The sequence below is a fragment of the Hypomesus nipponensis genome, chromosome 13, assembly GCF_054491055.1.
Source record: "Hypomesus nipponensis isolate SF chromosome 13, ASM5449105v1, whole genome shotgun sequence".
Lineage (NCBI taxonomy): Eukaryota > Metazoa > Chordata > Actinopteri > Osmeriformes > Osmeridae > Hypomesus > Hypomesus nipponensis.
Genome location: NC_140373.1, coordinates 3,101,303 through 3,126,169, shown reverse-complemented (window position 1 = coordinate 3,126,169; position 24,867 = coordinate 3,101,303). Strand labels below are relative to the sequence as shown.

The 24,867-nt window shown below is 47.3% G+C and overlaps 1 protein-coding gene and 1 long non-coding RNA gene across 2 annotated transcripts in view; one reads left to right on the top strand and one right to left on the bottom strand.

Moving 5' to 3' along the window:
• Nucleotides 1-1,418: 1,418 nt before the first annotated feature.
• Nucleotides 1,419-5,638, bottom strand: LOC146259491 (uncharacterized). Its single transcript, XR_014729589.1, has 4 exons — nt 5,345-5,638; nt 2,754-2,827; nt 1,749-1,829; nt 1,419-1,627 (listed from the first exon to the last, which is right to left on the bottom strand). It is a non-coding gene; the product is annotated as an uncharacterized LOC146259491 (long non-coding RNA).
• Nucleotides 5,639-7,381: 1,743 nt separating this feature from the next.
• Nucleotides 7,382-24,867, top strand: part of capn15 (calpain 15) — a 40,729-nt gene continuing 23,243 nt past the window's right edge. Inside the window, exon 1 of the mRNA XM_084670461.1 lies at nt 7,382-7,657. The gene's annotated coding sequence lies outside the window, so the exon portion shown is untranslated. The remainder of the gene's footprint in view (nt 7,658-24,867) is intronic.

The window sequence follows — 24,867 nt, the reverse complement described above, 5'->3', positions numbered from 1 at the left end:
GACATGTAATGAATGCTTCCAGGTGCGGCTCTCATTTCTTATCTGGCTCGGTGCTATCACAACACGACTCCCTGACGGAGCGCAGAGACGGAGCGCAGGGAGGAGGCCCAGCCATGCACGGCCCCTACAGGAAGCTCCATACAGAAAGCTCCACACAGGAAGCTCCATACAGGAAGCTCCATACAGGAATCTCCACACAGGAAGCTCCACACAGGAAGCTCCCCACAGGAAGCTCCACACAGGAAGCTCCACACAGGAAGCTCCATAAAGGAAGTTCCATACAGGAAGCTCCATACAGGAAGCTCTCTGGCAGCTGAACAGCAGCAGCTGGAGTTGGAAGGTGGAGGAGGGCCGTGTGATCATGAGCGCTTTCCACAGCCTGCTGATGTGGAAAAGGACGTTTGTATCGACGGGTTCTCGAAGGTTCTGAGTGGGTCATCGTGACGTATCGAGAGCCTTGAAGGTTCAAGAGCCAAAAGACAATGCTGCGCAATCTTTCGGGCTATTAATCAGGTTTGTGGTTCGATTCCCGTCCGTGTCAAATGACGTTGTGTCTTTGGGCAAGGCACTTCAACCTACTTGCCTCGGGGAGAATGTCCCTGTACTTACTAGAAGTTGGATCTGGATAAGAGCGTCTGCCAAATGACTAAATGTAAATGTTTTTCCAGGCTTTCCCCTTCAGCTGGGAGGCTTGTTGGTTAAAAACGAGGTTGTCAGAAGGTTGTGAGTGTCAGAGAGGGCTCTGAGGCGATAAGAGAGCATCTCTGTTGGGCTGTGGGCAGGAGGCTCCACAGAGAACTGGAGGTATGCAAGGCTTTACCCCCACCTCTGCTCCTTCCACTCCTCCAGCCCTTTAAGAAGCTTCCTTTCCGTGAGACAGCTGGCTTATCACTCCTCTGGGGCATCACACTGAGGCGCTCCACTTTCTGCTGACTCACCACTCCCAGTGGTCAGGGGAATGTGGTGATTAAGGTGCGCACGTGTGTGTGTGTATGTGTGTGTGTGTGTGTGTGTGTGTGTGTGTGAAAAGCAGGCATTCCTGACAGTTTGGAAAGCATTTAGGTCTCAGTAGTTAAAAATAAAGTGATTAGCTATAAATAACATCCAGACTATAAACCTCCAAGTCCCACATCAACTGTCCTAAGAACCAGACACAAGATATCTGCTTAAGAGTAAAGACAGAAGGAAGGGAAGGAAGGAAGGGGAAGCGTTTGAGCCTTAAGCTTTGGCTTGCACTACTACCACGCTAAAGTTTAAATCCTGTTAAGACGTCTTTGACGGCAGTAAACGTGAGAAACAACTAGATCCACATGTAACCTTTATTTCCTTATCTCAGATAACCATGATAAAATTGAACTTCGGCAGTTACACCCCGACGCTACAAAAACCAATAAAATTGGAAGCTCTTTAAAGTCTTTATTCAAAATAGCTGTTGGAAGCAGACGGATTTGCCCTGGGATATAACTCTAAAGAGTATTGAGCCCTGGCCTATTACAAAGTCAGATAGCACAGCCTTCAAATAGCCTGGTGGCATTCTGAAATGTATTACCAGTTTAATAGTGCACGCCTATAAAACACATCATCAACCGTGATGTCATGTCTGCAACAACCGCAACCGCGACGGTCCCTGGAAAGACCACAAGAAAGAGGAACTTACCATGGCAAAAACATTAACACACACAGTCGTACACAAACAAGCTTGTCACTGAGACCACTGTGATAATAAAAAAAAGCATGTACTATCTTACCCTCTCAGATCCTCCATCGTGAGTCCATCAGGGTCCGGCAGTTGACGTGGTCATCCAATCATGGTGTCCTACGGCCCATCCCTACAGACACACAGACGCGAGAGGCTAGTTAGCATGCAGCTGATGGAGGCTTTGGTGGGTCAGTGTTCACCTGGGGGTGGCTCTGGTGGGCTTAGAGGGAGGAGGCCCATGCTGACCCCTGGGGTTGAGTGATGAGTGGGGGGGGCCTCTTGAACCAATTTAACTGTCATCCCTCTTTTGGGAGGCGTCAGTGAGGCATCCCTGATCTCAGGGTTCACTACTTCTTCCCTTTACCTCTCACCTCTTATCTTCTCCTGTTCTCCCCCCTCTCTTTGTCTCTCTCAATCTCCCACTCGGTCGCTGCCTTTTCGAGTTCTTCTTCATCTCTTTTTACCCTTCCATCCCCTCTCCTCCCCCGCACCCTTCTTTGAGGATAGGATTTTGAGTAGATGTCCCTGGGACCACTGATTTATCACGCTGGTAACCTCTCAACCCGAACTGTAGCCTCTCTCCTACTCTCACTAACCCTAAACCTGGACCTAACCCTAGAATGTTTAAGGTTAGGGTTGGGTTATGGCTAACTCTATCCCTGATAACAGGTTTGAGGTGAGGCATGGTCGCAGAGTCAAAGTCAGCATTAGGGTCACCGCTAACCTTAGCCAAAAAGCTAAACCTAACCCTAACCCTTAAAAATCTTAGGGTCAGGTTTATGGCTAGGCAGTGACCCTAATATTTACTTTGACTCTGCTACCACACCTAACCCTATACCTGTTGTAGGATTACGGATAGAGAGACCATATTCTAACCCTAACCATGGCGGTAGTACGCACAACTTTCCCTATGAGCATCCTACAAGTAACAGCACACATTCATCTTCCAGTCAGCACCCCCAACTTCTCCAAACATTTCATGATTACAATTCCTAATATTATGCGTGTGTTAATTCTGAAGAATTATGCAGAGAATGATTCACAGGCACAGCACCTGCTTAAAGTGTTCTCCAGTGGTGGGGCTCTCCTTGGCCCGGAGCTGGCTGAGCAATTAGACTCAGCATCTGCCTGAGAGAGGGGGAACATTGGGTTGAACTGTGGGGCGCACTGTTCTTTAGACCACATAAGACTCAGCCCAGCTGTATGGGAACACTGAGATGAAGCAGGCAGCAAGGGTGGTCCAGCTGCAGTGATGGAACAGAGTAGAATATTTATTAATGATATACTAACGTATACACAGACACGGGTGTGGAGAAGCTCTCTTAAATACTGTTTTGATGAAAAAGGAATCTTCTGGAACCTCAAGTGATGGAATACGTTTGTACCTGTAGTGTACATAATCAGCAATATCAGGAAGCTTGTTCAGTCTAACTGCACCCTCAAGCAAGCAGGTTCTTCAAAGATGTAAATAAAGCTGTTTCATGTCCCTTAGCTGTAATGTGCTTAGAATATATATCACCAAATATCGATAGTCTTCAAGCCTGTGTTGTATCCTCTGCCAATAGCCCTGGGGGTCTATGAATGTTACATAACAGGACTATAAGAGGATATGCAATGTCCCAGAAGATGCCTCTATAAGTTAAGTGCCACTAAATCGCTTTTTCATTCAAACCCCCGACGGTCGGTGTGTTTGTGTGCTCGGCCCAGACTCTACTCCACCTTCTCATCGCAGCCTTCTTCATTCGGATCTTGTAGTCTTCCATCTAGTCATGCATACTGATCTGTACTGTAACTCTGAGGAATGAGCAGCCGTGACCTGCCCAATGTATCAAACATGCATAGGAAACAGATGTATCTCTGATGCATTCATTTAACCTCCTCTATTCTGTGTGTGTGTCTGTGTGCGAGTGTATGTGTGGGTATGTGTGTGTGTATGTGTGTGTGTGTGTGTGTGTGTATGGGTGTGTGTATGTGTGTGTGTGTGTGTGTGTGTGTGTATGGGTGTGTGTGTATGTGTGTGTGTATGTGTGTGTATGTGTGTGTGTGTGTGTGTGTGTGTGTGTATGTGTGTGTGTGTGTGTGTGTAGGGTGCCCTCAGGGCCAGGCCTACTCAGGAGCAGGAGGCGTTAATGCGTGCTCTGACAGAGAAACAGCATGGAAAGAGAGAGGGAGAGAGAGATCGAAATAGATGGAGAGACAGAGAGAGAGAAAGAGAGAGTGAGCGCACGAGAAAGAGACAGACAGGCAGACAGTGAAAGTACACAACAAGCTGTGGTAAAAGTGATTTACGGCCCTTCTGAGTGCAAGGTGACATTTATCACCTTTGATACCCCTTACATTTCCATACGCAATGAGACAGATCAGATTCAAGCTTGTAAAACCAGTGTGCTGGGGCATCGTAAACTGATCAGACACTCAGCAGAGTGGAGGCTCATTTCCTGTTTGTCACTTAGCCCTGTCATCATGTTAGATAGGTCTGACTGGTCCAATCATTACATCATTTGTTGTCGGGCAACAAAGGAAAGCCCCTTGTGAACTGGCATTTCCTGTCACATGACCTCGTAATCTCACCGGACTTCCAACCTACACACACACACACACACACACACACATACACACACATCTTTTCATACACACACTTGCACACACACCTGAACATTATAGACATACATAGGTCTTCATGTAAACACTGCATGACATACATTCACAAGTATGAACTCACACACACACACACACACACACACATTACTATTGCCTATATTTCTCCCTTGTCTCTCAAACACACATACACACACACACACACACACATATATCACAAACACACACACAAATGCGCACACACTCACAGTTCCGTATTTCCCTCTTTCTCCAAGACAATCGGCTGCTTGCCCTAACTCTTTCCTGACCCTATTGTCAGAGCTGTCATTTCCACATGTGTGCCGGCCATAAAAAGAAGAAAAAAGGCCAGTGCCGCCTAGAAGCATCCCTTTCCTGAGCAGAGGGGTCACAAGCTGTCTGCTATAAACACAGGACACACCTTATCCCAACAGTTTCCTTCACCCCATACCCTACTTACCCTGAACCTTGACCGATACAACACATTTCTCTAATTTATAGTGAATAAATGTGGACATTGGGGTAAACTATTTACTTAGTCAATACTAGTTTTTATAGGTGACCATATTGATGGAGGAGAGGAGTCACAACAGTTAAGTTATACTCATTCGATTGAATTAAATGACATATTGTAGTTTAACACCTGTTCCTTGCATGTTGGCTGGATATAAAATATCGACTAAATCTTGTACACAAGATTATCGGTAGAACGGATTTAGTGTATGGACTAGTTGAATAGAAAAGTTGTCCATTGTATCCAACGTGCCATAGGGTATGTTTCCGTACCATCGTCATGACAACAGTGTACGCACAACTGCTGGCCTTTGCAGACACTATAAAGCTGACTTGAATTATAGCTTTCATTAGCCGATTTCAACACAAGTTTTAACGCACATATATTTTACACGGGTTGTATGAAGCATTTCGTAAATCCCAATTGTAGCTCGTCAAACTAATGCGAGTCAAGTGTACTTATTTCAAAGAGTCCACCACAGCACATTAATAAAGATGTTTTCACTCATCACATACCTTCTTGACAAAGAACTTCTCAAAGAAACTCCTCCAAGGGAATTCCCGTTCTCCTTTACAAAGTAACTGTTTTAAAGAGTTTCTAAAAACGTTTCCAAACAAACATCCACAGTAGTAAACTGTCTTTGAGGCAAATTAAAATTAAAGTTAACTATGGCACAACGCAACGTGTGAAAACCAACAGTCTAACTTTCTCCGCCCAGTTTCTCTCATTCGGCCCGCGTTTCATCCCTCAAAGGCTCCATGCTCCGCCTTGATTCTATTCTATTGCTGGCACACAGAAACCACATGGTCTACCCCCCATTCAATTTTCCTGTTTTCGTTGTGTCTATCTGTCCCATTAACGTCAAAAACGATGGTTATTAAAGATTATGGCCTGAGAGATCATCAGATTAGTCTATTGATCAAGGTTTAAAAGGCAACCCCAAAATGTAACAGCATAAGAACACAAATACTGATTAACCAGTACCCAGCAGTCAGGATTGTTTGTCATAACTTCACTGAGTATAATCCTTTGGTTTGAACTTTCCCAGGTTCAAACAACCCGAGTGACACCGGCATTACGGAGATTATCCTTTGTGCTCACCAACAAAAATGTCACGTTGAGCATTTTCTGTGTTGCAACTACTGTGAAGGCCTAGGCGAACCGAGTTCATAAGATCGTTTAACGGCGGAGTTCAGATAAGCTTAGCCAAATTATTTCAATTGTGCCTCAATAGAAGGTCAACTTACACTGACAAATTATCGTCAAATTAATTGCCTATGGCCTATTAAATCGAGTTAATGCGAAACGTTTCTTCAAATAAATGGTAGCCTTGCTGAAGTATTTCTTCAACCAACCGTGCACAACTCTCTGCAGGTAGACTTTTACATTCAGATTCAGACAAAATGTTAATGTCTTACTTGTTATAGGTTAGGCTATTTATAATTAATATAATGGAAGAAGGCTCAAGGATTGTGGACATTTTATATTTTTTAAAGAAAAAGTACAGCATTTACTCTGTAAAGTCAAACAATCTTACACGACTTCAAATGTATATGACCTATAACTTGATCATAATAAACAATAATTTTTGTTAAGCCTATTTACATTTGTCTTCAGCCGGATAACATTTTAAGGCTAAATACTTAAACACAATTTGGATGCAGATCTGATCTACCACTAACAGCAGCTTAAAGACAAAGCTGTCACTTATCAATAAGTTATAAAACGCATGTTGATGAAGTTGTTTTTTGACACTTTTTCTAATCTTGTATTTTCTTGATTGGCTTACTAATAATTGCTAGTTTATTTATCTATAAATAAGCCTGTTTTGTTATAGGTCTAATTATTTGACATTGATAGATTTGCTGACTCAAGCCTAAAATAATAATAATAATATATATGTGAGATAACAATGGTTGTGCCCTTGCCGAAGGCAAAGCACACCCAACTATTAGCATACAAATTGTGCTACGCATCTTCACAATAGTGAACTTTCGCAAACATACCACTAGAGGGCAATGTAGGCTATTAAATGTTCTGGCTGAGTCCATCCACGTACCTCTGGCTCTGGCTGGACAGGACGAGTGTGATAGATATAGCAGTTGTAAACAAAAAAATATGAATGTTGTGATGGAAAATATGTCGAGTAAGTGTGAATCACGAATACAAATGTTCCTGAAATTATAGGGCAAAGGCACAAAACAGCCGAAATATGTCTATAGAAAACATACACCAACAAAATATGTGCCGAAAATGTAGCTAACTTCAAAAAAAATGTTGGCTACTTCATAAGTTTATAGTTTGTGTTCGTCTGTTTACAAGTTTTTCGCATGTTTACTGTTTAATTGCTTAATGCTAAATTCAAACATGAAATCTGTAAAATGATGACGAGCCGGATATCCTCGTTGTTGAAATAAATGGGATTATGGGAAATTGCGTTCTTCTGCCCGTATTCACGAATACATTTTACGGACAATTTACGATGCAAGCACCACAATGTACCTCACACAGCGAACAAAGCGTACGCTGGCTCTTTATTTGCTCCATAGAGATTCTCTTTCCTGGGGTTTTTGAGGTAACGTACATGATCACTTCAGTTTTCAATACCTTAAGCTAACTGGACGGACTGGAAACATAATATACATAATAGCAAGAAGGCTAAAGCCTGTACATAAAATATGCATTGGAGTGAAAAGGTAGCGTTGAGAATAGTAGTCGGCAGCTAACGCTTGCCAAACTACATTTCCAAAAAATAACTTCTCTTTGGATGATACGAAAAGTTAACACGCTCGACATTCAAAAGGCGGTATTTGCGGTCGGATTTTGAGGTAAGACTATTTTCGACATACAGTGTGTAAATATGAACAGACTGGCGGCTGACAGTTTCGATTATGCCGGTCCAAAATCGTTTAATACTGCTGTCTTTGTTTACTATAGAGTGTCCCCGGCGTTCTCATCTATCACGGTCTCATGCCGTGTCATGGGTTACGTGGAAAGACTAAGGAAATATGAAATTGTTACATGGTTTTTGATATCAGTTTTCTTCTGAAACTTTATTGCAACTTCTCACGACAAATATGTATTTAAAACATTCACACTTTCCTCACTCTTCTTTGCAAGTCGGTATTTGTACTGGATGCTATTTGGTCTACCACAAACAGTTGCAAATATGTCGATTTCATGCATTACATAGCCTTTTTACGTGTACCGTGGGTTTATGTATTTCATTTGGAGGATTGGTTTCCCTTGGTAGTGCCAGGGATTATTCTGAAGGAAGCATGGGTTCACAGTGGACAATCTTTCGCTTTCCCTCTCTCGAACTCTGATCTCTCTTTTTCACACATACTAGGGAGGCTATTCCAGACACGCACATACATACATACATACATACATACATACATACATACATACATACATACATACATACATACATACATACATACATACATACATACATACATACATACATACATATACACGCACACACACACACACACACACACACAGCTGGTATATTTTGATCTCTCTGGGGCATCTGAGTCATCAGGGACAGGTGCTTCTCAGAAACAGGTGCGGCTGTAAGTATAACAAAGCCTCACAGTTCTGTCACTACAGGCTTTGAAAGAAAACATCTTTACATTTTCACTATGTTCTGAATCTTACAGTTGGTCCTTCATGGTTGGATACAGGGCCTAGGCAGTTGTAAGTCATGGTTTAGAATTCAAATGTGCAGTGTTGGCCTTTGTCTTGGCGCATTATGTCAGTGTCACATTGCCATGTGACATTTTTTTGAAGTGATTTAAGCTTTTGTGTATGCTATCAAAGGTTAGCGCTTTCAAACAGTGATGTTTTCTATGGAAATATGAGGTGTAGCAGCCTAGTTGAACCAGTTTAGTATTCTCTGCATACCAGCAAAGACAGGGAAACATTACTAGAGTCAGGCAAAGAGCTGTAGAATCTTTCACTTCCTCTTCTAGAACTTTGATTTGCACATACTTGGGCTACCCGTTGTAGTCAAATCTCAGAAAGAAAGGGGTGTGTTATGTCAAATTCATTTGAATACTTGTAGGGGATCCATGTTTAAAACAAATATAAAATATAAGAACAAATAAAAAGGTTTGTTAAGTGTTCACATTTGTCTTGTGAATTTTATAATACAAAATGTAATAGTTACTGTTCTTGAATTTAGTTTCTGATGCTGTTCCGTCTACAACCATTTGTCTTGTCCTTAGCATCATTTTGGTTTGGATCGGGAAGGAAAGCTAGCCACTTTTACACTGGAACTGATTTAATTCTGATACGGTATTCTGATACAGCCCTGTTCATGACTAATTTATGGTTTAACTGTTGAAACCAGACTTAAGTGCAGTGGGTTAAATGTTTTTTGGGAGAACCTTAACCATGCATTGTCACAGTTTCAAAACACGGAGGACAGAGAGGGGGAAAGGAATGAGGTCAACTCTCAGACGAGAAGGAGATGAAGGAGAAGGAGATGAAAGAGAAGGGGTATTAAATCTTCTCTTTTTAATGTAAGGGGACAGTTGAGCAGTGATGGTTGGTATAGTCTCCTACTCTCATAACCCATATCTGACTTCCCCTGGCACACAACACGCAATGCCATCTCTCCAATGAATTAACAAAGTGATGACGGACAATGTGACATATTGAGGCTGATGTGCTGTCTCAGGAAGACCGGGAGGTTGTGTGTCATTACAATCTAAATCACCTTGCCTTGTCTTTCCCAATTGATGAAAATCAACAGCATCAGCAGTCTCTCTGTTACCCTGTAAGTAAGACTTGTATCCTTTGTTAGAGCGGATTCATCCTTTTTGATATCTTGAACGCAGCCTCAGCTTGCCCTGCTCGATATCCAAATGCGCATGCGCGCTGCTGACTCGCAGTAATCTGCTGTTAGCAAGAGATTGCATCTGCGTCCACTGGATTTATCAGAGAGGGAGAATTAAACCCCATGGAATTTTTTTTGCTATATAATGCAATGAAAACAGCCCTCAGTGCAAAGACGTGCAGGCTCTGTGATGGAGCATTGTAAGATGGGTAGTCTTTTATTTCCAAGGCGACAGGGGTGCGGGAGCGAGGATGTATCATAATAGAAGTCAACGAGAATCAGAATCCATGAACGTTGAAATCTTAGTGGAATGGACCAGACGGAATACAGAGGAATTTGCGAAAGAAAACATTATGGATGAGAACTCCAATTAGCATTATTTTTCTCTCTCCAATTTATGTCGTTTTGTTTGGCTTCTGTAGGCTGTGAGCAATCCTGAGTTCAATAGCCTAGGCTACCCACCATTGGACAGATCCCTAGACTGCGCTGGAACCGGACAGATAGCTTGCTAAATAGAATGTTTAAAGAAATTCGGTTAGTTGCCAAACCTTGCACTGTCAGCCCCAACTGTCCACTCGGCCTGTTATTAGCGCCTTTTATGAGTTTTACGTGAATCAGTGCAACTACACTGCAAGGACCATGAGCAAAATAGCGGATTCTTTGATATAATATTGGTTCATCCGTTGTCGGCGGTCTAAACTTGCCAACATTTGCGTCTCTTTCGTGTTTTTATTTCAATATTAAGTGTCGTTGTGAAAGTGAGACTTTGGCGAACCTTTTTGAGGGGTTTTGTGTATTGGTATTGAAAACACAAGTCTTTTGTTGGTTGTCTCACTCAGGAATGCACTGTCTCTTGGGCCGTCATAGTTCTGCGTTATGAGAATGACGGGTCGGCCCATTAAAAGCTGTAAACCACAAGCGGATGAACGGGACCAGCACTATCCGACAGAAATGAGTCTGTGTACTCGGGCAGCGTAAATCAGGATCGTCACCCGGTTCACGCCTTCTCTGCATTGGCAAAGGACTGCAGATTTCAAACACTACTACTCCTGGGATGTCACATTGCTGACCATTCAGTAGAGTTGATCTTTGTGGACAGGACCTCCTCTCTTTTTGAATATTAGGTGTAATTAAATTTCAATGTTTAAATTGGCCTAGTAATAGCTCAGTTGTGTTCCTGTAAACCGTGTGTTTCCTCTTCCTTTACAAATCCAGTGCTGGGAGTTATAAAGATGAATTTAGGGGCCTGTACAAAATACAGCAGGGTGTTCTTCCAAAACTCTAATCCCCTGTAACAGCTGTGGTCCCTGTTGCAATTACTTGAAAGATGAGCTATGCTTGTATACAAGCGACAGAATGCCAGAACGTAGCCAGTAGAATTACAGTCTATGTACAAGAAAACTGTCAGAAATACTTTTCGCAAGAGATTTAAAGTTACTTTCCTGTGCTCTGTAAATGACCAAATCAACTCTGCTGGATTCTGGAGACCCCCCCCCCCCCACCCCCTCAACAATCAAAGCGAATCTTAGAACTCAGCATTGAGCGTTCCCCAGGAGATGTTTAGTGAGGGCGGGCCCTGTCCTGTGTTTGTGAGTGTGTCATCCTCTGAGTTCCCGACAGAGAGATGCCCCAAACATGACGCTGTGGGGCAGGAGGAGGAACCAAGAAGACCTGCTTCACCCCGGAGAGGGAAACAACACTGGAGTCCAAGTCCTTTGAGCTACGCTTGTCATTTTCCGTTGTTGACTTTCAGTGTGCTGTGTGTGCGGGCCAGAGGCCTCCTAGATCACCCTTGAAGAACGTTTGTTGGAGGTTTGTTGTTTCTTTGGACGTTTTTGAAAGAAAAAATGGTATCTTCTGGAGGTTTGCAATGACTGACAGCCCCTGAGTGGGGTTGTCTCTCTGGTGCTGCGCCCCCTCCTGCCTCAGGCCTCCTGCCTCAGGCCTCCTGCCTCAGGCCTCCTGCCTCAGGCCTCCTGCCTCAGGCCTCCTGCCTCAGGCCTCCTGCCTCAGGCCTCCTGCCTCAGGCCTCCTGCCCCCAGCCTCCTGCCTCAGGCCTCCTGCCTCAAGCCTCCTGCCTCACGCCTCCTGCCCCCAGCCTCCTGCCTCAGGCCTCCTGCTCCCAGCCTCCTGCCTCAGGCCTCCTGCCCCCAGCCTCCTGCCTCAGGCCTCCTGCCCCCAGCCTCCCTCACTCAAACTGACTCTATGTGTTCTAAGTCTCCTTCTCTGACAAATACTGGCAAGAGGCAAAAACAAAAGACCCCTCAAAAAACATTACCCCCCCCCTCCCTAAAAGTCCATCGTCGTGGCGATGGGGAGCTCCGCCTCGTCTCTCACCGCGGAGACGGAGTCTGACCATGGGTTCCGCAGCACGCCGTACTCTTCGTCGCCTCCTATTGGCTGGCTCAGAAACAGCCACAGCAGCCCGGTGTGGGGCACCACCTTCATCACGCGCCAGCAGCAGGCCCCCCTGCCACACCGGGAGCGCAGGTAAGGGCCCACAGCCAGGCCAAGCGGGGGACAACACCTCATGCCCTCACGCTGGCGTCCCCTGGAGACAGTGCCCGGAGGGGGGGCGGGGGAGGGGCATGTCTGGGGCGGAGAGTTGGCTTGTTCTGTTGACGCACGGAGAGGAAAGAACTAGGCCATGTATTGCTGAACTGGGGAGAGAAGTGTGTGTGTGTGTGTGTGTGTGTGTGTATTGTGCCACTAGGAGTGTTTACAGTGAGTCTGGGGGAGGTTGTGCAGGTGTTGTGATAGGTGTTTGTTAGTCTGGTGCTTTGTCTGTGTTGTCTTTGCTTGGTCAGTATTCACTATCTTTAGCAATCTGTGCTGGCACTCTGAAAAGATGGCACTATAACAGACTGCTCCCTGTTCCTTGTCTAGCTTACTTTAGCCTAGCATGACATAACCAAGCTCTATTGAATGTAGGTCTGACCGCCTATTCTCAAAAAGTCTGACTAAATGCAGATCAGATCTGACAACATCCAATCAAAGTTGCAGTTTGAATGTTTTTGTTTGATGTCCAGAACGTGGCTAAGCTGGATTTGAAATCTAAAATCCCCCCCCCCCACAAGGCTGCATGTTTTCCACAGAGCTGAGTGGATTGCACAGCCTATTAGATTTATTGGAACCGACTTCTTTGACCCCGAGGTAAACTTGTCTGACAATGAACTTGCACAGTGACAATGTTTTTGGTAGGACTTCGACCTAGTCCCACCCTCGATAAGATCCTGTCATCATCTGAGTGTTTTTGAGAGCACAACACAGGCTTCACCGGGAATCATTTGACCTCTGCGAGATGTGCCGGCCAACAGATGGCCGCTGCTGTGCAGATGGCGAGAGTCCCTCTCGCAAACTGACCGCTGGTAATTAATGACGTTGTAGCCCGTAAAACCTCCCAACAATCCACCAATCGTCCCCCCCCTCCCCCCATCCTCTCTCTCTCAACATCTCGTTGGCACAGTAAAGTGGAGGCCTTGTCGTGTAATAAATAATTTGGACCATTTCCAGAGAAGGCTGTCTCTTGTACTTCTTTCAAAAGAGTACAGTCAGTTTCTCCTCAACGCTTTAAACAATGTGAAAGCTTTCCTGGATCGCTCCCACGGTGTCTTTGAGTCCGTCTTTCGAATCATTGACCGTACATCGTCAGAGACGCTACAGGACGGCTGGCTCCGAACGTAGTGGCCTTCCTTCCTCAGCTCATAGCTTTTGAAACAGTCGGCTCTCTTTCCACACACACACACACCATCCCAGAGCAGGGACTTCACCTCCGCCCCGGGGCTAAAGCTGCACGCTGGCCTTGGTGTTGGTTTAGTCATCCTCTGTTAAGCTGGCACCTCTCCTGGAATAAGAAATGGAGGGTTGCAATCGAACCCTTCCTGAGTATTGAGGGTATTGCTGAGTCACTGGGGGAACAATATGCTCCGGTTGTTTGTTATTGATTTTTCAAAAGGCCTATCAAATAACCTTACAATGGATGTCATTATTTATTCAGATTGTCTTCATGTAGTTCTTTCATGTATGTTCACCTCTGCGTGGCTGCTTGTGTCCGTGGTTACTCCGGATTCGCCCTTCCAGGAAGTTGGAGACGCTTAAGACAGGTTCATTTGATATCTCAACAGTCTTGTACAGTTTCAAAGGTATTCGGTCTCGGCTATTAGGAGCGCTTTGTAGTTGCCCATTATTTCCGTAGTGATAAGTGTCTACCCCCCCACACACACACACACACACACATACATGCGGGCGCTTGTTCGCGCGCAAGGCACACACGCACTCCCACCGGCTGTCTGCACATGTTTTCATCATACAGTGATCACTACTGTTTCAGAAAACCCTCTTCCACTGTGTTCACGTGCATCCCCATAGCAACAAGCCTCTGTTTCCATCACCAATCAGACTTCAGCCTCAGTCAGCTGAGCTCACTCACACACACACACACACACACACTCTGCATACGCTCAGACTCTCACAACACTGCTTTTGTGAGTGTGTAAGCGCATACACACACACACACTTAACAGTTTCTCTGACAACACAGCTTTTAGAGGTATTGTTCAGTGGTTCTTGGAGCGTGACACGCCCTAGTGCCTGAGTCTAACGAGGTTAGGCAAGCCCAGCTGAGCCGTGACAGAGCATGAAATATGGAAACAACACTTGTGTGAGCTCAGCTTAAATTTGACATATTTTGTGCATCGAGTTTAGTTCTCCAACATGCTGCCCTGTAACTGAAACACTCTCTTTCTTTGCCTTTTTAGTTCGGTATCTGCCAGCAGACTGTCATTTGGGTGAAACACCACTGCTGTGTTAAGGTGTTTCAGTTTTTCCTGGTCCGAGCTTTTCTCACTGGCCTTGAGAAGCATCGATGGACTGAATCGGTTTAAAATTTTTTTTTTTGTCTTTCTTATTCTTGCTAGAGGCAGCCCACTTGCATGTCTGACATGTAAAAACAGGTTTGTTGTCGGAGCTGTGCGGAGAGGCAAAGAGGTGTTTAACCAACCACGAGTCTACCCTGAAATCCAAACTGTCTTTCGGAGAATCTCTCCTTGTTCCATCAGAGGACAGTCCTGTTCGGCTAGCCGATTGTAACACGTTTATCATTCATCATCTTGAATCATCATTTTAGCGTTTTTCGGCGTAAGTGACTCACTCTCTTCAGACCGCAAGTTTCAGTCCACCTACCATGAAGTTTGTCACTGACGCACCAAGCTAAACTTTCCATGTATTTCTTCTTCTGTGAAAGAGTCAGTGTGTGTTTGTCAAAGGCTGTTCCTGCCCCAAGTTCAAGGAAGTCTTCGTTCTCCCCCCCCCCCCCCCGGAGTCCTCAGCGACTGTCTCTGTCCCGGTCATGATGGATGCTCGTGTTTGATTGTGGCTCCATTCCACTAGCTCGCTTCCCTCTAATTGGATTAAAACTGGTCCACTTGGATTTAGCTAACATGCTCACTAGCCTGTGTTTATGTCTGAATGACTCCACTCCTCCTCCCTTGCTTATTTGCTCTCTGATGGAGAGTTCCACGTCAGGACTCTTCCCAGGCGCACCCGATGAATTTAGCACACACGCTTTCTTACACTCACGTCGTATTGTCTCTGGAAACCAATCCCATTGGCAGCGTGGTAGAGATTTTTTTTTTTTTTTTTTTTACCCTAGGCAATTAATACAATTTCTGAGTTTTCTGTCCTGTTGCCATGGAGATCCTAACATATGCTGAAGGGTTCTAATCTGAGGAAATGTTCTGCGCCTTTAGCGTATGTGGCCTGTAGAAAACCAGACCAGAGCGGGTGTTCCTTATGCACCACTCCAGAGAACGCCTCACAGCGACCTGTACTCAGTATTTAGAGCTTGTGGACGGCAGCCAATGCACCAACTTGCGGTGAACGAATCGCTGATCTTCTCAATAAGCGTTGAATTCAGTGGGTAATATCGGGCCTAAATGTTCGTTTGTGGCGTCTCTGGTTGAGAAATTCCTTCCTGGGTGAAAGGTGCTGTGTCAGCACTGCCGGCCAGGCACCAGAGTCAGCTCCCCATGAGACCTCAGAGCATCACACTGCACCCCTGCTCTACCTTCCTCCTGCTCTGCATCACACTGCACCCCTGCTCTACCTTCTTCCTCCTCCTGCTCTGCATCACACTGCACCCCTGCTCTACCTTCCTCCTGCTCCTGCTCTGCATCACACTGCACCCCTGCTCTACCTTCCTCCTGCTTTGCATCACACTGCACCCCTGCTCTACCTTCTTCCTCCTCCTGCTCTGCATCACACTGCACCCCTGCTCTACCTTCCTCCTCCTCCTGCTCTGCATCACACTGCACCCCTGCTCTACCTTCCTCCTCCTCCTGCTCTGCATCACACTGCACCCCTGCTCTACCTTCCTCCTGCTTTGCATCACACTGCACCCCTGCTCTACCTTCCTCCTCCTCCTGCTCTGCATCACACTGCACCCCTGCTCTACCTTCCTCCTGCTTTGCATCACACTGCACCCCTGCTCTACCTTCCTCCTGCTTTGCATCACACTGCACCCCTGCTCTACCTTCCTCCTGCTTTGCATCACACTGCACCCCTGCTCTACCTTCCTCCTGCTTTGCATCACACTGCACCCCTGCTCTACCTTCCTCCTGCTCTGCATCACACTGCACCCCTGCTCTACCTTCCTCCTGCTCTGCATCACACTGCACCCCTGCTCTACCTTCCTCCTGCTCTGCATCACACTGCACCCCTGCTCTACCTTCCTCCTCCTCCTGCTCTGCATCACACTGCACCCCTGCTCTACCTTCTTCCTCCTCCTGCTCTGTGCTGGTCTCCTCTTGCCGGAGCTTCCTGGTCGGAGCTCATCTGCTGAAACCCAGTCGGACAGTTTCCTCTGTTTAAAGATTCAGGCGTCTGCAGCTGTCTTCCCCACTGACACATTCCCCCATCAAAAATGACCGCTGGTCGTGAAATATTCACCCAGGCTACAGTCAAAGGTCAGGTGCTTGTTTTATATCATTGTGTTATATATTTTTATATATATAATAAGATTTGTCCTCCCTTCCTTAGACGTATTATTCCTCCAGCCACAGAACCCTAGCCACAACAACGAGAGGGTCTCCAGCTGCAGAATATAGTGTGGGAGATATCGGTTAGGCCTGGTCCGGGGTTCTATCACCAACAGCAGGCCAAGGTTATGTCCTTTGGTTTTGAGGCCTTTTGGTGCTGCGTACAGTACGGTGCTGCTTGTCAGAATGAGAGGGGGAGAGAGGGGGATAGAGGGAGAGGGGGAGGGAGGGGGAGAGGGGGAGCGAGGGGGGTGGAGGGGGAGGGAAAAAGGGGGGGAGAGAGAGAGGGAGGGAGGGGGGGAGAGAGAGAGGGAGGGAGGGGGGGGAGAGAAAGAGAGGGGGGAGCGGGAGAGGGGGAGAGAGAGGGGGGGAGGGGGAGAGAGGGAGAGAGGGGGAGAGGGAGAGAGGGGGAGGGAGGGAGAGGGGGAGAGAGAGAGGGGGGAGGGAGGGGGGGAGTGAGAGGGGGAGAGAGAGGGGGGGAGGGAGGGGGAGAGAGAGAGAGGGAGGGGGAGAGAGTGAGAGGGGGAGAGAGTGAGAGGGGGAGAGGGGCGCAGGTAGGAACACGGACATGTTCACACACAGCACTGGTTGTTCACACACAGCACTGGTTGTTCACACACAGCACTGGTTGTTCACACACAGCACTGGTTGTTCTGAGAACATCGTGCATTTCTTCCGAGCACAACACAATGTTCCATCCTCGTTCTGGATGGTACGCATAAAAACCTCTCCTTGTCTGCCTCTCAATGATATGTGATTGTGAGTTTTCATGGCCCAAGGACACATGTTGAAAAGACGTTTCTTTCTGTGCCTCTCAGTCCATAAATATAGACCCAAAGCTTTGCTCTCCTAAAAGCTTTGGGCTGCGATCACTTAGTCAATTGTCACCGAGCTTTTATCCGTAAAACTGCAGTTTCCTGTCAGCCCGCTAAGGTTACCCACCCGAGGTGTCTCTCGTGACAGAAGCTGTTCTGTCACCCAACCCCTGGGATCATGTCACCCCCGTCCACAGTGTGCCAGGACGGGACTTCAGTCTGGCCCTTCTCAAGTCTCAGCAAGATAGAGTTGCAGGATGCTGGAGGAGAGTTCTTCATAGCCAACACTGTCTGAATGACTGTGAGCTCTCCACAGCCTTTCACTGTGTCTGAATGACTGTAGGCTATTGAATCACTGGACTGTGTGAAGGCAAAAAACACGTTTTTTTTGTTGTTTTTTTTTACAGCGAGTCGCCCCTGCTTTTACTCAGCTCTGAGTCAGCACTGACGAAAAAAAAACTAGTGTTCCTGGAACTCCTGTTAGGTCTTATGTTTCATCTTGTCTTGCCGCACTGCCAGAACGCTGCCCTTCCACGATCATCTACAATAGGACTAGGTTGGAAAAAGAACCCAGAAAAACTTCTTGAGCAACTCTTCTCATAAAATCGAGCTAGAGGGACTAGAGGAGTGAGTCACGTCCGTGCCTGAATACATGACCTACTGGGAGAACAACAGGCTCCTCAAGCTAGCCCTCTGCTATCGGGTCCTAACTCACCCCCTCCCACCTCCCTCCCATGTCCCTCACCCCCTCCAACCTCCCTCACCTCCCCTCTGACTGGCAGGGAAGGGAGGGCTAGAGGAATTTCAATCGGGTGGAGGGGGGGGGAGGAATTACTTTCCAGTGAAAAGGGTTACTTTAATCTCAGTTCCGAGGAAATCGGAATTCAGGAAGTGGTGAACAGAACAGGATTGCATCATCAGTACAAGGTCCCACCAACCTCGGATTACATTCTCGGATCTTACCGTCTTCTTTTCCACAAAGTTGAAAATGACAGTTGGCTCTTTGTTTGGGAAACTGTGTGCTAATCTCTGTTGCTGGTGAAGTTGTAGCAACACGTTTCACACTTTCAACACGCGTTCCCACCTGCAAACTACACACCTCTCCCAGCCTCATCTCATCCAGGACTTAAAAAACGCTGATAACTCACTCAATTTGCGAACAAAACGTAACCTGAATAAACTGGTGATGACATCTAGTTCTGCAGGAAGTGTGTGTGTGTGTGTGTGTGTGTGTGTGTGTGTGTGTGGGGGGGGTACCCTTTTACTTTCACAAATCCTGCCCTCAAAACCCTGGCAGGCCAAAACCAAATAAGCGCAGCTAGTTCAGGCAGGGCAATCGGGCAGCACGTGTCATTTATATGGGACTTAAGGTGTCTTACTTTGCCCACTACCACAACCATGTTAGCAGCGCATATCCATTGGGCCACGTCTGATAAGACGTCTCTAAAAGACGCGCGGATACGCACACACACACTCAGCCCGGTTGTTGCATGATCAGTGCTGCTGCCGCCCTCCACCGTCCCCTTCTCCCCCATGCTGTCTGTATGTTCTATCCATCGGGGGATTATATCTCTATTACTCCCTGCCTCATATGGCATGTCATGTATGTGTTGCATTGAGGAGGCAGGAAGTGCTTCCCTTAGATCATCCACTCCGCCAAAGTCAATCTACATGTCCATGTCATGTAACAATAAATGCTCAACTCTAATACGTTATTGTCTTAACTGAACCAAGATAACCTGAGTGTCACTCTGGCAGATGGTAGCTAAGCTGCCCGTCCCCATGGCTACTGGTCCCAGCACTCCCAGTGGGTTTCTTCCAACAATGCTACGCTAAGTGATGCTAACTCAGGCTAACGACCTGCTGGGGCGCTAGTCGTACCCGGGAGATGGCACCGACCCATCCCAGCAGGGTGTCGCGGCTCCAGCAGGCACCTGAGAGTCGGCCAGGGCCGGCTTGGAGAGACGTCAAACGGGGTGGCACTGACATGGTTTGCCCTTCTGGTTTATGAACACTGACAGTTTTGCTTTGCTCTGGAGCTGGTGTTGCTTTCGTTCCTCGGAACGTTTGAAAAAAAAAAAAGTTGTTGTCCGTCCCATCCTCTGCCCTGGCTGTGTCCTGATCTCAGCCCTGATCCTGTCCTAGTCCTAGCCCCAGCCCTGCCCTAGCCTCAGTCCTGGCCCTAGCCTCAGTCCTGCCCTAGCCTCAGTCCTGGCCCTAACCTCAGTCCTGTCCTAGCCTCAGTCCTGTCCTAGCTTCAGTCCTGGCCCTAGCCTCAGTCCGGCCCTAGTCTCAGTCCTAGCCTCAGTCCTAGCCTCAGTCCTGTCCCTAGCCTCAGTCCTGTCCTAGTCCTAGCCTCAGTCCTGGCCCTAGTCTCAGTCCTAGCCTCAGTCCTAGCCTCAGTCCTGTCCCTAGCCTCAGTCCTGTCCTAGTCCTAGCCTCAGTCCTGGCCCTAGCCTCAGTCCTGGCCCTAGCCTCTGTCCTGTCCTAGCCCTAGCCTCAGTCCTGGCCCTAGCCTCAGTCCTGGCCCTAGTCTCAGTCCTGTCCTAGCCTCAGTCCTGGCCCTAGCCTCAGTCCTGGCCCTAGCCTCAGTCCTGCCCTAGCCTCAGTCCTGGCCCTGTTGCTGTATGGATCTTCTGCATTATTGAGCAGGACCAGCCCCCTGGGGAGCCGGGTTTAGGAACAGCACACCACATCCAGCCAATGATCAGCAAGCCAGCAAGCCAGCCACACTGGAGCCCATGTGGGAAAGCTTTCAGCTCTGTTGGCTGGGGATGTAAAACCTTTTATCCTACTGAGCTAGCCTGAGGCAAATTACACCTATACAGCACGTGCATAAACAGCATACAGATGAAGTCATTAGTGTGATGGTTCTGCATGTAGCCTGAAAGCATTGTACATGTCACACAAACCCTGTAATCTCTAAATGCTGACAGTTTATTATTATAATTTCACTGTTTGTCAAATGTATCGAAAGGTTGGAAAAAATATTTTCGAAAAAGACAGAGGGAGGTAGCGACATGACTGAGAATAGAGACATTCCTCATCACCCATGGCCATATGTGAGGGAGATGTTCAAAATTGTCGCTGTCAAAAAGGATTGAGCCAACACTTCTTTACTTGAACTTGAGTGAAAAGATGTAGTCAGTACTTCAACTTTGACCAGTCTTTTTAAACATGAGTATCTGTACTTCTTCTTGAGTGAAGGATGTGTGTACTTTTGCCATCTCTGCTTGTGACGAATACAAACACCTCAGAAATGCCATAACATTATTTACCTAATTATTTCTTCTTGTTTTTTATCCTGCATGCCACGACTGTGCATATTTACTTTGAAATTGTGTATAGGTTTTCTCAACAATTTTGTTTTCACAGAACAATAGGAACTGGGAGAATGGACCAAGACCTATTTTGGGTCTCTTCATTCTGGAATACGGTGTATGGAATTGGCAATTCGAGAAGCAGTATCGAATTTCATTTATCTTGCACCTTCTGTTCTACTGTAGTGATTTGAAAGCTGCCATTCACGTTGTAGACTAATGAAAAGCAGGGGACCAGTATTGATTGAGTACTGCGTAATGAGAAAATCGCTCTCATCATTCTAGTGAATGTGTAGAATGATGATGTTCAGTGAAGTTTGATAAGGCAAGAGAAGGTAGGTTTGTGTTCGGAGACTTAACAATTCTCCAAAAATAATGTTTAGCTGTGTAATAGCAGCCACTCTTTCTAAACAGTACTTTCCAGTGTAATACTAGATTGGAGTAGTACTTTGTTTAGTATCTGCTGTTATGGAAGGACAGCCCATTCCCCTTGTGATGCCTCTTCCCTTTGTTTTGAGACTGATCTGAACAGACACTGCCCCCAGTGGCCATTAGGGGTAACACGTCTTCCAAGTCGTCTGGGCTGTGTGCCAACCGTAGAGAGGCAGTGCTAATGACTGTCGCACGAAGGCCAAATGCCTCGTGGCGAGGCGGGGAGAAGCCGGCGGCAGTGGGCTCACTAGATCTCACACCAGCGCTCCCGATGTGGAGCCCAGCCGGAGGGCGAGGAGGGTGTCCTGTGTCTCCGCTGTAACGCTCTGCAGCCCCTGGCGCCCCCCTGACCCGCTGCCCCTGACTCAGCAATGCCCTGGCTCTCCCCGTCTCCACCCCGCCCTGCTGGCTCAAGCCTATCGTTTCCTTGCAGTCGTTTGTTTCATTTGCCCACGCCTCCACCAGCCGTCGTTGAACTTGATTTAAAGGCTTCCTGTTTCTCCCCCTCCCAATCCCTCATCGGATCCTCTCCCTCCCTCATCCCTTCCTCTCTCTCCCTTCCTCTCTCTCCCTCCCTCATCTCTTCCTCCTCTTTTTGTCCTAGTGGCCTTACTTTACCTTCCTCACAACCCCTCCCAACTCCTGTTACCGTGGCTACCCATAAACACTCACTGCGATTGGTGGAGGGGTGCAGTTGATACACCTCATGAGTGAATAGAGAGGTGTGCAGTGTTGGCAGCAAGGGTGGGAGGGGGTGGGGTGAGAGTGGAGGGGAGTTTGAGGGGCGAAGGGGAGGCAATTGTCTTGCGGTGTTTAATGTGAACTCCTGGCTGTGAGCCCAGTGGGCTGCGAGCCCAGAGGGCTGCGATCCCAGTGGGCTGCGATCCCAGAGGGCTGCAATCCCAGAGGGCTGCGAGCCCAGAGGGCTGCGACACGGAGGAGGAGAAGCTGAAGGGCCAGAGGTGCACTGCCAAGCCCACGGATGGAAGTGTGTGTGTGTGTGTGTGTGTGTGTGTGTGTGTGTGTGTGTGTGTGTGTGTGTGTGTGTGTGTGTGTGTGTGTGTGTGTGTGTGTGTGTGTGTGTGTGTGTGTGTGTGTGTGTGTGTGACTGCCTGTGTGTGACTGCGTGTGTGTGACTGTTTGTGTGTGTGACTGTGTGTGTGTGTGTGTGACTGTGTGTTTGTGACTGACTGTGTGTGAGTGTTTGTGCCAGTTTTCATAAAATGTATCAAAGCAGAACCTCACAGCACAGCCTTTTACTATCATGGCTGTTCAAGATCACAGTCCCTCCATTACTTAGCCCCAATCATGTTTTCCCACCAAATAATAAGCCTGGTCAGCTATAAACTTCTCTCCATTGATGACGGGCATAAAAAATTGGTGATAAAATCGATACGACCCTCTGTAGCCCTGTAACATTTAATGACTTTATGATCACTTTGCACCGGCGACACCAAATCAATTGGTTAGACAGCCGGCTTCTCAGGACTGCCGGGTCTGGTTGGTTCTCCTGTCAGGGACGAAGCTGGCATGACGACCGTTCTTATGGCTGCCAAGGGGATCTGTCTGAAAACAGGAGGGGTCACACTATGGTTTGTTGTCGCTCTTCTGTGTGTGTGTGTGTTCGTGAGTGTGTGTGTGTGTGTGTGTGTGTGTGTGTGTGGTCACACAGGCAGTGTGGCTTCTCTCACATCGTGTGTGTGTGTGTGTGTGAAGCCTAGTACAGTCGTTTTTAAAGACTTGAGATTATTATTTCCCCTTCTGTCACACCTGAACCCTCGAATATGGAACACCCTTCTCAAACCATGAACCTCAGCGCATTGTAAACCCACTGTTTAGCAGGCTCGTAGGACCGTATGTAGTTATGTGTATATATAGTTATGTAGCCTTTCCCACAACCCATGTGTGTCGTGAACCTGGAGACCGAGAGCGTCCACAGCTCATGTGTTTCTACATGTTTTAGTTTTGGGGTGTGGAGGTTGTTATGGGATTGGATCTTAGTACCTTCTCAGCCAGGGGAAAGATTCTTCTTATTCAGCGTGGTGTTGATGGATGGCTGGTTTTGTTATCGTTGACAGGGGTTTGAAAGAGAACACCCTGTATGTTAACTGAGAGGGTTGGTAGACACAGCTAGCAGTTTGTTAGTGTTTCAGGGCTAAGATGTCCTAACCCGGGTCACTGTTGGTTTCTCCAGAGAGTGTGTTTTCCTAACTTCAATTCTTGTTAGTGTTGGAGGGTCAAGTTTCACGTGTGTGTGTGTGTGTGTGTTTAGGGCTAGCCTGGGAGACCTGATATCTAATGGAGCTCGACACAAAACACTAGGACATCCTCCTACCCCCCACTCCCCGCCTCAGGCTTGGAACACACACACACACACACACATACACATACAGCAGAAGAGAGAAACCCTGTACTTACACACACACCCACACACACACACACACACACACACACACACAGCAGAAGAGAGAAACACTGTACTTACACACACACACACACGTATTCTCCACAGAGTGCACCCAGGAGAAGCAGCATTTGCACTCATCCCTCTGTCACTCCTCTCTTACCACCTCTCTGTCATCCCTCGCTTTACTGCAGGGGACCAGAGGGTCAGCAGCGGGGAGGGAGGGAGGGAGGGAGGGAGGGAGGGAGGGAGGGAGGGAGGGAGGGAGGGAGGGAGGGAGGGAGGGAGGGAGGGAGGGAGGGAGGGAGGGAGGGAGGGAGGGAGGGAGGGAGGGAGGGAGGGAGGGAGGGAGGGAGGGAGGGAGGGAGGGAGGGAGGGAGGGAGGGAGGGAGGGACAGAAGGTGAGGTTGTCTCTCCAAAGTCCTCTTGAGGTTCAGTCTGAAAGGGTTTAATGGAGTTGAAGTAAGGCCAGTTATGTGTCCAGGACCCATGGTAGAGTAGTATCAGAGTGGGAGTGAGGCCAGCCCAGTGGGCGACACCCTCAGGAGCCTATCAGGGGGCTCCGACTGGCGCTGCTGCGGTGACTAGCTACACAGCCCTGGAAAAACCCTGCTTATCACAGACAGCCTCCCACAAATTGACTGAATTGATTTTCACTGTTTGTTGCCTTCCAGTCATACACACCAAGATGAACCCAGAGTTCCACTGCTACCTCTAAGAATAGACTTCATTTCACAGAAACCAAGACAGGAATATATATATATATATATTTCTTTTTTTTTCCTTTGCCTAGAGCATGTTGCTCGCGTAGTCGTACAGAAGAAGATGGAGGTGTTATGTCTGTATCGCCAGAATATCTCCAGCTCTGGAGTGCAGCAGAACTAGATTATTCATCAAACACGTGTTAGCAGGATGGTAAGAGCTGTAGCCAGCCATACTCATGGCCACGGAGTGTAGGGGGGCGAGCACAAGCACTAGGTCTGAGGAGGCTCTCAGACCAGGATTCTCTATCTCTCTCTCCTTCTCTCTATCTCTCTCCTCTCTATCTCTCTCTCTCTCTCCTTCTCTCTCTCTCTCCTTCTCTCTATCTCTCTCCTCTCTATCTCTCTCTCTCCTTCTCTTTCTCCTTCTCTCTCTCTCCTCTCTATCTCTATCTCTCTCTCCTTCTCTCTCTCTCCTTCTCTCTA